General features: G+C 43.0%; 1 protein-coding gene across 5 annotated transcripts in view; it reads right to left on the bottom strand.

Moving 5' to 3' along the window:
• LPCAT1 (lysophosphatidylcholine acyltransferase 1) overlaps nt 1-12,535 on the bottom strand; it is a 124,972-nt gene that overhangs the window by 76,164 nt on the left and 36,273 nt on the right. The gene's annotated exons all lie outside the window — the stretch shown is intronic.

Here is a 12,535-nt window from a genome sequence, read left to right on the forward strand (position 1 = left end):
AAAACCTTTAGTAAGCCAGTATTTTTTCTTGTGAAGGATCTGATAACATGGTAATTAAGTCACCTTCTAGCCTTTTGGATAAGCTAAAGCGAACTACCAAAAGTCTCTTCCTGTAAGGTAGTAGAGCCCATCCTTATTACATATGAGGGCCACATAAACCTAAGCATAATCTTGTGTGGGCCAAACAGATTCTATGTATTTTAATATTTAAACTCACTTGTACTGATTTATATTTTAAGTTCAGCTGGCTTCATACATTTTTAGGTTTCTAGATACAGTATTGTCTATTTACACATTCACGTAAACTAAAATTAATGTAAATATAATGAAAAAATGCTAACAAATCAGCTATTAGTATACTGTGTTGAAGCAGACTGTGGGCCTTGGGAAAATGCTTTGGTGAGCCACATATGGCCTGAACGCCATAGGCTGGGCACCCGAGTTATAAGGTATTTCTCTGCCACTCTCAAGTTGCTTTGTGGCTCTTCTTTGCACCCTCTCCCATATATCAATACCCTTTTTAAAACATGGACAGCAAAACTGTATGCAGAATTCTACAATTGGTGTAACCACTTAATTTTCAGAAATAAAAAGCATAATATTACTCCCATTTATACATATAAGGCTTGCATTAGCCATTTTGCCACAGAATCATTGGGAAAGTGTTACTTCCCGCTAAAACCCCTATATCCTTTTTATAGTCACTGCTTTTCAGAAAAAACTTAAACAATGAATAGTCCTGCAGCACCTTAGAGACTAACAAAAATTGCAGATAGTATCATGAGCTTTTGTGGCACAGCCTACTTGTTCAGATGAATGGAGCAAGGGGTACAGAGGTACAAATAAACAGCAGAAAAGGAGGGGAGATGGGGAGGGAAAGAGAAAGAAAAAAAATCTTGTCAATTAGAGTATCCGTGCTAAATGAGGCTAACAGAGTGGGCTGTAAGTGCCCGATGTTTAGCTTTTTATGTCATTAGGGTTATTGATTGTAGCAGCCCATCCAGGTCAGGTCTTTGTTTAAACCTTGATTAAAGGTGTCAACTTTGCAAATGAAGGCAAGTTGCCAGGTGTCTTTATTAGGGATATATTAAAATATCCCACCTGCCTCTCCTCCCTCCACTGCTGCCTCTGTGTCAGAGTCAGCGGTGTGGGGGGAGCATGTGGCTCCACGGGAGCCAGTGCTCACGGGGAGCTGGCTTTTAAGCCAGTTTGCTGTGAGCACTGGCTCCCGCCTGCCCCTCCCTCCACACTACTGCCACTGTAGGGGGAGGGAGGGACACGGCTCTGTGGGAGCTGGCTCCCCGCATATACTGTACTGGCTCCTGCCTGCTTCCCCTGCTGCCTCTTTATCAGAGGCAACAGGGCACAGGGAGGAGGCTCCACAGAAGTTGGTATGTACGGGGAGACGGCTTAAAAACTGGCTCCTGCTAAATGTCTTAACTAAAGCCTTTTCGAATACTGGTACATTAACCTTTCTCCAGTCTTTTGGAATTTTCTGGGTATCATGATTTATTAAAAACTATCAACAGGCCAAAGAACTCCTCACCCAGTTCTTTTAGAGCTGCTGAGTGTAATATAGTCAGGCCTGCTGATTAAAGAATATTTTGCCTTAATAGAAGTTAATATGCTCGTGGATTACGAATGGACTGGAAAACAATTAATCTGTCTCATGCGAAAAGAGTGTATTATCCTAATATTTTCCAAGTAGAAAACATTGAATTGAATGGTCTTTCTTTTCTGAATCATTAGTAACAATTTATCATCTCTAAAGGACCTTTACCCATTACCAAGATTTTTTTTTTTAAGTTCTTCATATACTTTTAAAAATTCATTGCCCGTGTAAGCCATATGTTTTCCCTAATGTCCCTGGATTCCACTTTTCATCTTTCTATACTTCCTAAGCTTTTAATTTATATCAATTACTATCTACTTCCCCTTTGTTATATATTGATTTATTTCCAATTTATACCATCACTGAACCATATTTTATTGGTTCTGACGGTCCTTCATTTGCCCATACTGAGTTTCATTGGGTCGTGATCATTAAACCGTAGGCAACCATCAGCATCTGTTTCAGCAATTAATTCACCTTGGTGTGACAAAATGAGGTCTGAAGTAGAACCACCTTGTGTTGGATGGAATATATTTTCTATTAGAAAACTACCTATAGAATGTCTAAAAATTAATGATGTTGTACTACTGGCTGCATGAAACCTTTAGCAAAACACTACTGACAGATGCATAAGAAGAAAGTAATTCTGTTCTTATTTGATTCAAATAATCTGTAGAACACCCCCACCAATACCCCATTTTAGGCTTCATTTACATATTGATCCAAATGCATTCCAAGATGCTGCAGTTCTGAGTTATCAAGAACTCAAAATACAGGCAATGATATCCTTAATATGAATTGCCACCCACCGCACACACAAATTATTCTGGGAGATTTCTGTGATAGCAGTTATAGTATATTTATTTTCAATAAAAGTTTCCAGTTCTTGCTCTTTGCCCAGAACCCAGACATGTCTTCTCTTCACATGCGTTGCCACCTTGATTCAAGTTCTTGACACATTGAGTCTCTACTGTACATGGCTTTCTAGCACTCTCCCTTCACACTGGGGAATGCTCTTTGATCCAGACTGTCTCCAACTGAAAAGATTAGCCACCCTGTTTGTGAGGTGCAGTCCCATTCTGTTTATTCCTGCCCAGATCCTAATGGAACTTGGCCTAATGCTTCAAAGAAATCAAAATCTTCAGCTTCACACCAGTAACACAGCCAATGGTTCGTCTTCAATATCTTCTGCTTTCGTCCTCATGAAACAAACTATTTTCAACAAAATAACATGATCTTCCCTCTTCTGCTCTCTTCAAAGTTCTCTGAAGTCTTTTATAGTGGGTGGTCTTCCATGTGATGACATGATCCTAATGTACATTAACACCAGCAGAGAGTTGCCAGATATTGCATAATCCCATTCAATCACAGTCACAGCTCATGTTTTCACTCCAGTTAGTCAGGCATACTATACTGCTGTCCTTTCTGAATTATCTCTCCATGCTAAAAAGATTTATCAATGATAATTGCTTACATTCTTAGGATGGCTGAAGTACCTCTCTTGCTAGCTGCTTGCTTCACAAGAACTCCCATCAACAATGTAATTGTAGCTTTTGAATTCTGTTCTTTCATATATACCTTCTCCAGTAATTGCTAAATACTTCGTAACTTTTGATATTTCCAGCCAGGCTGAATGATTCCTGGCTACTAGATGTTTTAGGAGCTAAAGGAATTCTTTTCATTGGTTTATATTGTGAAGGACTGGAGGGAGACTTCCACTCTTGAGCCACACATTTCAGGTTTCAGATCTGAGGAAGTCTCAGAATTACACTCTCTATCAGTACAGAAGGTTTTGGAACAAAGTGATAAATAATAAGATGTCACTAGGAGCAGAGATGGTATTCATCCAAGAGTTCTAATGGAACTCCAATATGAAACTGCAGAAATCCTAACTGTGGTATATAGTCTATTGCAGGCATGTCCAAAGTCCGGCCCGTGGGCCAATTGCGGCCCGTGTTCCGGTTTAATATGGCCCCCCAGGTAATTTGGCAATATCTATCTTTTATGGCCCCCAACGAATCCATATGTATTGAGATGAATACATTGTAAAATCTCAGTTAATGTCAGTTGGTCTAAATCAGTTATAAATATATTTGGACACAACATGTATACTTGGTGTTATGTTCCTGTTCATATTTTTTGAACTTAAAAGTTGACAGACAACCTTTATTACCAATAATATGTAATGTACTTTACAATGTTCCTGACATATATTTCAGCTTCCTGGATTTTTTTTTCATCTGGCCTTCAGATATGAAAGGCAGAATGATTTAACACCTGTTTAGATTTGTCATCCATGTGACGAAATGAAAAGTATGCCATTTGCAATAAACTTTGCATAAAATAGTTAATTTGCATTTAATTTTAATGGTTCAAAGAATGTCAGGCAAAATGGTTGGCCCTCACGCATGTTCACTTCATCAAATCTGGCCCTCTTTGAAAAAAGTTTGGACACCCCTGGTCTATTGCCTACATCAGCCTGTGTACCAGATGACTGTATGGTAGTAAGTCTAACTCCATTTTTTTTTCTTTTTTGTAAAAGGCTTCAGAGGCAATCCTAGAAATTACAGGCCTGTAAGCCTAGAGTCAATGAGAAACAAATTAGTGGAAACTATAGCACAGAACAGAATTATCTGATACACAGATGAAAAAGGGTTGTTGGAAAAAGTTAGCATTGCTTTTGTAAAGGGAAATCATACCTCATCAACAAGGGAAACAATAACCATGTAAGTTGAGGAAATATGGATTGGATAAAAAATATGGATTGGATAAGATGGATAGAAAGCTGGCTAGACTGTCAGGCCCAATGGGTAGCAATCAATGGCTAGATGTCAGGTTGGCGGTCGATTTCTAGTGGAGTGCCCCAAGGATCAGTTCTTAGACCAGTTTTGTTCAATATCTTTATTAATGACCTGAATGAGAGGATGGATTGCACCCTCAGCAAGTTTGCAGATGACACTAAGCTAGGGGGAGAGGTAGATACACTCGAGTGCAGAGATAGGGTCCAGAGTGACTTGGACAGATTAGAGCAGTGGTCCCCAACGCAGTGCCCATGGGCGCCATGGTGCCCGCTGGGGCATTTATGTGCACCCTCCGAGTGACCACGGACAGCCCAAGCCATTCTTGTGCCCCGGGCCTTGGGCATGCGGCGCATGCATGGCCGGTGGCCCCAAAAGGTTGGGGACCACTGGATTAGAGGATTGGGCCAAAAGAAATCTGATGAGGATCAACAAGGACAAGTCCTGCACTCGGGACGGAAGAATCCCAAGCATTGTTGCAGGCAGGGGACCAACTGGCTAAGTAGCTGTTCTGCAGAAAAGGATCTGGAAATTACAGTGGATGAGAAACTGCATATGAGTCAACAGTGTGCCCTTGTAGCCACGAAGGCTAATGGCATATTAGGGTGCATTAGGAGGAGCATTGCCAGCAGATCTAGAGAAGTGATTATTCCCCTTTATTCGGCTTCGGTGAGGCCATATACGGAGTAGTGTGTCCAGCTCTGGGCTCCCCACTATAGAAAGGATGTGGATGCATTTGAGAGGGTCCAGCGGAGGGCAACCAAAATGATTAGGGGGCTGAAGCACATGACCTATGAGGAGAGGCTGAGGCAGCGTTTCTCAAACTGTGGGTCTCGACCTCCAGAGGGATCGTGAACAACTTACAGGGGCGGGGGAGGGCGTCACAGCTGGATCCAGTTTTTTTCTTGCATTTGTGTCTCTCCAGCATCTCCGGGCAGTCCGGTCAATTTTCTCCTGCTACGTCTGGCGGGGACGGGGAAGTGAGGAGCGCTGCAGAGTCTAGTGAAGGGGGGGCGAGAGGGGGCAGTTGCCGGAGGCCACAGTAGGGGGGTGCGGAGTGCGTGCTGCTCTGGGCCACGTGACCAGCAGAGACTGGCAGCTGGCCACGTGATGCCTCCCCTACAAGCTGTGAGCTGAGGCAGCCGGCAGAAGCAGACACTTTAAAAGTAAGATTGTTCCTCCGTACCTGGCTCTGCGGGGGAGGGAAGGGATTTGATTGGAGCGGGGCTTCCGATGCTGATGATGCCTGCCTTGGGGGGGAGGGACAGGAGTCTGGGATGGGGGTGTACTAGGGGGGCCTGGCTCTGAGGCAGGGGTGAGTGCATTGGAGAGGGGTGGGTGCATTGGCAGTTAGTGTGCAGTCTCAAACTGTACAAAATGGTGCAACTTTTGCTTAACATCTTTGGCTTCCTCCCCCCTCCCCTTTTTTTTTTTGCTTAACAACTTTGAAGCAGAGGGGGGGAGGGGTTGCCACACAAATTCATTTAGCATTTTAGGGGGTCGCAGTATCACAAAGTTTGAGAACCCCTGGGCTGAGGGATTTGGGTTTGTTTAGTCTGCAGAAGAGAAGAATGTGGAGGATTTCACAGCAACCTTCAACTTCCTGAGGGGAGGTTCAAAAAAGGATGGAGAGGAGCTGTTCTCAATGGTGACAGATGGCAGAACAAGGAGCAATGGTCTCAAGTTACAGTGGGGGAGGTCTAGGTTGGATATTAGGAAAAACTACTTCACTAGGAGGGTGGTGAAGCACTAGAATGAGTTACTTATGGAGGTGGTAGAATCTCCATTCCTAGAGGTTTTTAAGTCTCGGCTTGACAAAGCCCTGGCTGGGTTGATTTATCATAGAATCATAGAATCCTAGGACTGGAAGGGACCTTGAGAGGTCATCGAGTCCACTCCCCTGCTCTCATGGTAGGACCAAATACTATCTAGACCATCCCTGATAGACATTTATCTAACCTACTCTTAAATATCTCCATAGATGGGGATTCCACAACCTCCCTGGGCAATTTATTCCAGTGTTTGACCACCCTGACAGTTAGGAACTTTTTCCTAATGTCCAACCTAAACTTCCCTTGCTGCAGTTTAAGCCCATTGCTTCTTGTTCTATTCTCAGAGGCCAAGATGAACCAGTTTTCTCCCTCCTCCTCATGACACCCTTTTAGATACCTGAAAACTGCTATCATGTTCCCCCCTCAGTCTTCTCTTTTCTAAACTAAACAAACCCAATTCTTTCAACCTTCCTTCATAGGTTATGTTCTCTAGATCTTTAATCATTCTTGTTGCTCTTCTCTGGACCTTCTCCAATTTCTCCACATCTTTCTTGAAATGTGGTGCCCAGAACTGGACACAATACTCCAACTGAGGCCTAACCAGCGCAGAGTAGAGCGGAAGAATTACTTCTTGTGTCTTGCTCACAACACACCTGTTAATGCATCCTAGAATCATGTTTGCTTTTTTTGCTACAGCATCACACTGCTGACTCATATTCAGCTTGTGGTCCACTATAACCCCTAGATTCCTTTCTGCCATACTCCTTCCTAGACAGTCGCTTCCCATTCTGTATGTGTGAAACTGATTGTTCCTTCCTAAGTGGAGCACTTTACATTTGTCTTTATTAAACTTCATCCTGTTTACCTCAGACCATTTCTCCAATTTGTCCAGATCATTTTGAATTATGACTCTATCCTCCAGAGTAGTCGCAACCCCTCCCATCTTGGTATCATCTGCAAACTTAGTAAGCGTACTTTCTATGCCAATATCTAAATCGTTGATGAAGATACTGAACAGAGCTGGTCCCAAAACAGACCCCTGCGGAACCCCACTAGTTAAACCTTTCCAGCAGGATTGTGAACCATTAATAACTACTTTCTGAGTACAGTTATCCAGCTAGTTATGCACCTACCTTATAGTAGCCCCATCTAAGTTGTATTTGCCTAGTTTATTGATAAGAATATCATGCAAGACCGTATCAAACGCCTTACTAAAGTCTAAGTATACTACATCCACCGCTTCTCCCTTACCCACAAGATTTGTTATCCTATCAAAGAAAACTATCAGATTGGTTTGACATGATTTATTCTTTACAAATCCATGCTGGCTGTTCCCTATCACCTTGCCACCTTCCAAGTGTTTACAGATGACTTCCTTAATTACTTGCTCCATTATCTTCCCTAGCACAGATGTTAAATTAACTGGTCTGTAGTTTCCTAGGTTGTTCTTATTTCCCTTTTTATATATTTGCCCTTTTCCAGTCTTTTGGAATCTCTCCTGTCTCCCATTATTTTCCAAAGATGATAGAGGAGGTATCTGAACCTCTAGCTATCAGCTCCTTGAGTATTCTAGGTTGCATTTCATCAGGCCCTGGTGACTTGCAGGCATCTAACTTTTCTAGGTGATTTTTAACTTGTTCTTTTTTTATTTTACCTTCTAAACCTACCCCTTTCCCACTAGCATTCATTATGTTAGTCATTCCTTCAGACTTCTCGGTGAAGACCGAACCAAAGAAGTCATTAAGCATCTCTGCCATTTCCAAGTTTCCTGTTACTGTTTCTCCCTCCTCACTGACCAGTGGGCCTACCCTGTCCTTGGTCTTCCTCTTGTAAACCATTTATAAATGTATTTATAAAAAGTCTTCCTTCTAATGTATTTATAAAGAGTCTTCTTGTTTCCCTTTATTCCCGTAGCTAGTTTGAGCTCATTTTGTGCCTTTGCCCTTCTAATCTTGCCCCTGCATTCCTGTGTTGTTTGCCTATATTCATCCTTTGTAATTTGTCCTACTTTCCATTTTTTATAGGACTCCTTTTTTTAGTTTTAGATCATGCAAGATCTTGTGGTTAAGCCAAGGCAGTCTTTTGCTATATTTTCTATCTTTCTGATGCAGCAGAATAGCTTGTTTTTGGGTTCTTAATGTCCCTTTGAAAAACTTCCAACTCTCCTCAGCTGTTTTTTCCCTTAGTCTCGATTCCCATGGGACCTCACCTATCAGCTCTCTGAGCTTACCAAAATCTGCCTTCCCAAAATCCATTGTCTCTATTTTGCTGTTCTCCCTTCTATCCTTCTTTAGAAGTGTGTACTCTATGATTTCATGATCACTTTCACCCAAGCTGCCTTCCAGTTTCAAATTCTCAACCAGTTCCTCCCTATTTGTTAGGATCAAATCTAGAACAGCTTCCCCCCGGTAGCTTTTTCAACCTTCTGAAATAAAAAGTTGTCTCCAATGCAGTCCAAGAACTTATTGGATAGTCTGTGTCGCGCTGTGTTATTTTCCCAACATATATCCAGATAGTAGAAGCCCTCCATCACCACCAAATCTTGGGCTTTGGATGATATTGTTAGTTGTCTAAAAAAAGCCTCATCCACTTCTTCCACCTGGGTAGGTGGCCTGTAGTAGACTCCTAGCATGACATCACCCTTGTTTTTAACCCCTTTTAGCCTAACCCAGAGACTCTCAACACTTCATTTAGTTGGGATTGGTCCTGCTTTGGGCAGGGGGCTGGACTTGAGGACCTCCTGAGGTCTCTTCTAGCTCTATGATTCTATGATCAACTGGAAATAGTACACCTGGACTTCCTGAAAACGTCTGACAAAGTCCCAGATCAAAAGCTCTTAAGCAAAGGAAGCTTTCATGGCATAAAAGGGAAGGTGATTTCATAGATCAGTAACTGGTTAAAAGGGTGAAACTTAGGATAGGAATAAATGGTCAATGTTCAGAATGGAGGTAAACGGTGGGGTGCCTCTTCTCCCTCCAAAGCTGTATACTGGGACCTGTGCTGTTCAACATTAACAAGTGATCTGGAAAAGGGGGTAAACCATGAGGTAGCTAAGTCTGCTGACAATACAGTTAAGGTCAAAGCTTATGGTGATGAATCACAAAGAGAGCTCACTAAACTGAGTAACTGGGCAACAAAATAGCAGTTAAATTCAGTTTTGAAAAGGGGAAAGTAATGCACATTGGTAAAAATAATCCCAACTACACATACAAAATGATGAGGACTAAATTAGCTGTAAGCACTCAAGAAAGATTTTGTAGCTATCATGGATATTCTGAAAAAGTATTCCATGTGCAGCTGCAATCACAAAAAGCTGAAAGACTGTTAGGAACCATTAGGAAATGGGTAGAGTTATGAATTCTGGTGTTCAAAACTCAGATTCTGTGGTTCTGCTTGTGCCATCTGGGCCGGCGCGTTGGGGGTCCCCCGTCTCCTGCACCCCGAAATGGCACAAACAGACTGCACCAGCCGGTGGAATAGAGGAAGTTTATTGCCTCTCCAGGATACAGCACAGCACAGATGTAATCTGGTCACAGAGCTGCGCTAGGATGCCTCAGGCCCCCTTGAGATGGGGGGAGACTGGGCCCCTAAACTCCAGTCCCTTTCCCTAGGCTGTCTCCTCCATGCTCCCAGACAACAACTAACCAACTCTCTTCCAGCCCTGCCCCCACAGCCAGGGCAGCATTCCACCTTCCTTTGTTCCTCTCCATGGGGGGTGTCTGGCCATACCGGTTGAGATATCCCTTTGCATAGTGACCCATCCTGTTTTGCTGGGTCGTGGTACCCATGGCAACCAGTGGGGGTTACCCCAGAGCCAGCAGCATAGAAACCAGCCAGGCACCCCCCACTACGTCACACCATCTCAAAAGAAATATATTTCAAATGGAGAGAACAACAAAGAAGGGCAACAAAAATTATTCTTTTATTATGTCATATCCCATAGATTAAAAAGAGTGAAACTATTCATCTTAGAAAAGAGATGACTAAGGGTCTATTAAATTATGAATGGTATAGAGAAAGTGACCAAAAAAGTGCTTTTATCCCTTTAAATAAATAAACCAAGAACCAAGGGTCCCCAATTATACTAATAGGCAAACATAAGTGCTTATCCACACAATGCACAGTTAAGTTGTGGAACTTGTTGCCAGGTGATCCTGAGAGGGTGAAAACTATAAATGGATTTTAAAAACCAAATAATTAGATAAATTAATGGAGGATGTGTCCATCATTGTCCTGGGAATGGATGACCCTAAGCTGTTCATTCCCTCTCAAGCATCTGGCACTGGCCGCTGTCAGAAGACAGGAAAGATGGACCATTAGTTGGACCCAGTAGAGTCATTCTAATGTTCTCACTCCCCCATAACATGAGGTAACTTCTTGCTGATGTTTCTGGAGGCTAGAGATGAAGCTGTAGTTGAAGACTTTTCCAAAGGGATATAAAGAGAAAGATACTCACTGTGATGGGGTGTCTGCACCACAGTGACCCTACCAAAAGTTAAATCCAACCCTATGAGAGGGTTGGGACTGTGGAACCAACATCTGAGGCAGGTAGCAACCAAATAGGGCCCAGCTGAGGCTATATAAACAGGGACTTCTGCAGAGAAAGGAGAGAACACTCTTGTTCCAGCTGTTGAGCAGGAGGGACCTGAGACAGGGTAGTGCTAGTAAACGGCAGGCAGAGCTAGGGAGCTCTGGAAAGGCCCCAAGCTGAGGCCTTGCTGCCTCTCTCTATCCTGGAAGCAGCCAGGATAGAAAAAGCATCAGATCCACATCCTCTTGCCAATGAAGGTGGCCATTTCAGACTTCGGTTTGCCTGAGTCAGGGGCTAGATGATGATGTGCAATGGGACACTGAGGCAAGTTGTGTATAGAGGGCTGGGGTTCTCTTGGAGGGGAGGACCCCAGAGTCCAGGTGCATTGTTGTAAGGCAGTATTGGAATGAAAGGGCACCATGAGAAGGAAGGTCTAGTCAAAGCCCTGCGAACTAGGTTGATTTCCCAGGCTAGATCATGTGATGTCACATGCGGGAAGAGTGTCCTAGTGCCCTTAAGAATCTATGCATCAGCCAGGTGAGCAAATACTGAGAAGTATCTACCTGGTGGTGGAAGGCCATTTTCACTGCAAGATATACCTTCACAAAGCTCAGTGAGAATTTAGACCTTTTGAGGTCTAAAATGTAGTGTAAAATCAGAGGGAGGGAAGATACAATTGGGTCTATGTATTTAGATTAACCACAACTCGGAATCATTTCTATTTTGAAGGTACAATCAGTCAAGTGGTCAACTTTGGCTGTGTAGCAATACATCTTTTATTTCATCAGAGCATTCTGTCTCCAAGCCTTGGAACTTAGAAGGAACCACACCTGAGGGTGAAGGACTCACAAACTGGAGTAAAGGAGCAGACCTTTGTTTGAGGAATCAGCCGAGGAGGAACAGGAGGGCATATTGCCATCTGTGTCAGAAAAGGGAGTCAGATCTGTCTTGTCTAAAAGGAGCAATTAGAATAACTCCCACTTTGTCTTGCTGAATTTTCAACCAGACCTTGGATAGAAAACTGGGAAAAGGTATACAAAAGGTTCCTGTGCCATGAGAGGAAGAAAGCACTTTCCAGTGAATGTATCCACAGGCCAGGCCTGCGCCAATAACAAGGACATTTCTTGCTCTGGTAAGTAATGAAGAGATCTGTAGTCAAGGTTCCACAAAGAGTGAATATACGTCAAAACACCTATGAGTTCAGTATGGGTTGTGACAAATTCTGACAGACTGTTGTCACACTCTGTATCCCTGGTAGATGGATAGCTGGGATGAGCACATTGTGAGGGATGTACCATTTCCAAAGTCAGTGCTTCCCTGATGGAGGGAGGGACATCTGGAACCCTCCTGGTGATTTATGTAAAACAGAGAGATCATATTAAGTCCATCATGACTTTCACATGGGTGTTTTTGATGAAGGCAGAAGTGCATACAGGCACTCCTGTCTGCAATTAGTTCTAGAAGAGTGACATGGAGGGTCTCTTCTGTGGAAGGCTATTTTCCCTGAATCTTGTAGTTGTGTAGGTGAGCTCCCTAATCTATTAAGAAGGTATCTGTACCAGTGTGGTGAGTCCTGTGTACTGCAGGGCTACTCAACACGTGGCCCGTGGTGCAGTTTGGATTTATGCAGGGCTCAACATGCAGCCCATGGGTAGGAGCCAAAACAAAAAAGTAGTGAATATAATGGTCTTCTATTGATATGTGTTTTAGTAGTAATTCCTGGACTGTCATTGCTCATTAAAAGTGCTGTCATATGGGTGGAAATTGGGTAAATATTGTATTTTATTAAGATCAGTAGCACTGACTTAAATGGGGCCTGTGT

The sequence above is a fragment of the Pelodiscus sinensis genome, chromosome 2 (genome assembly GCF_052426305.1).
Source record: "Pelodiscus sinensis isolate ZL-2025 chromosome 2, ASM5242630v1, whole genome shotgun sequence".
Lineage (NCBI taxonomy): Eukaryota > Metazoa > Chordata > Testudines > Trionychidae > Pelodiscus > Pelodiscus sinensis.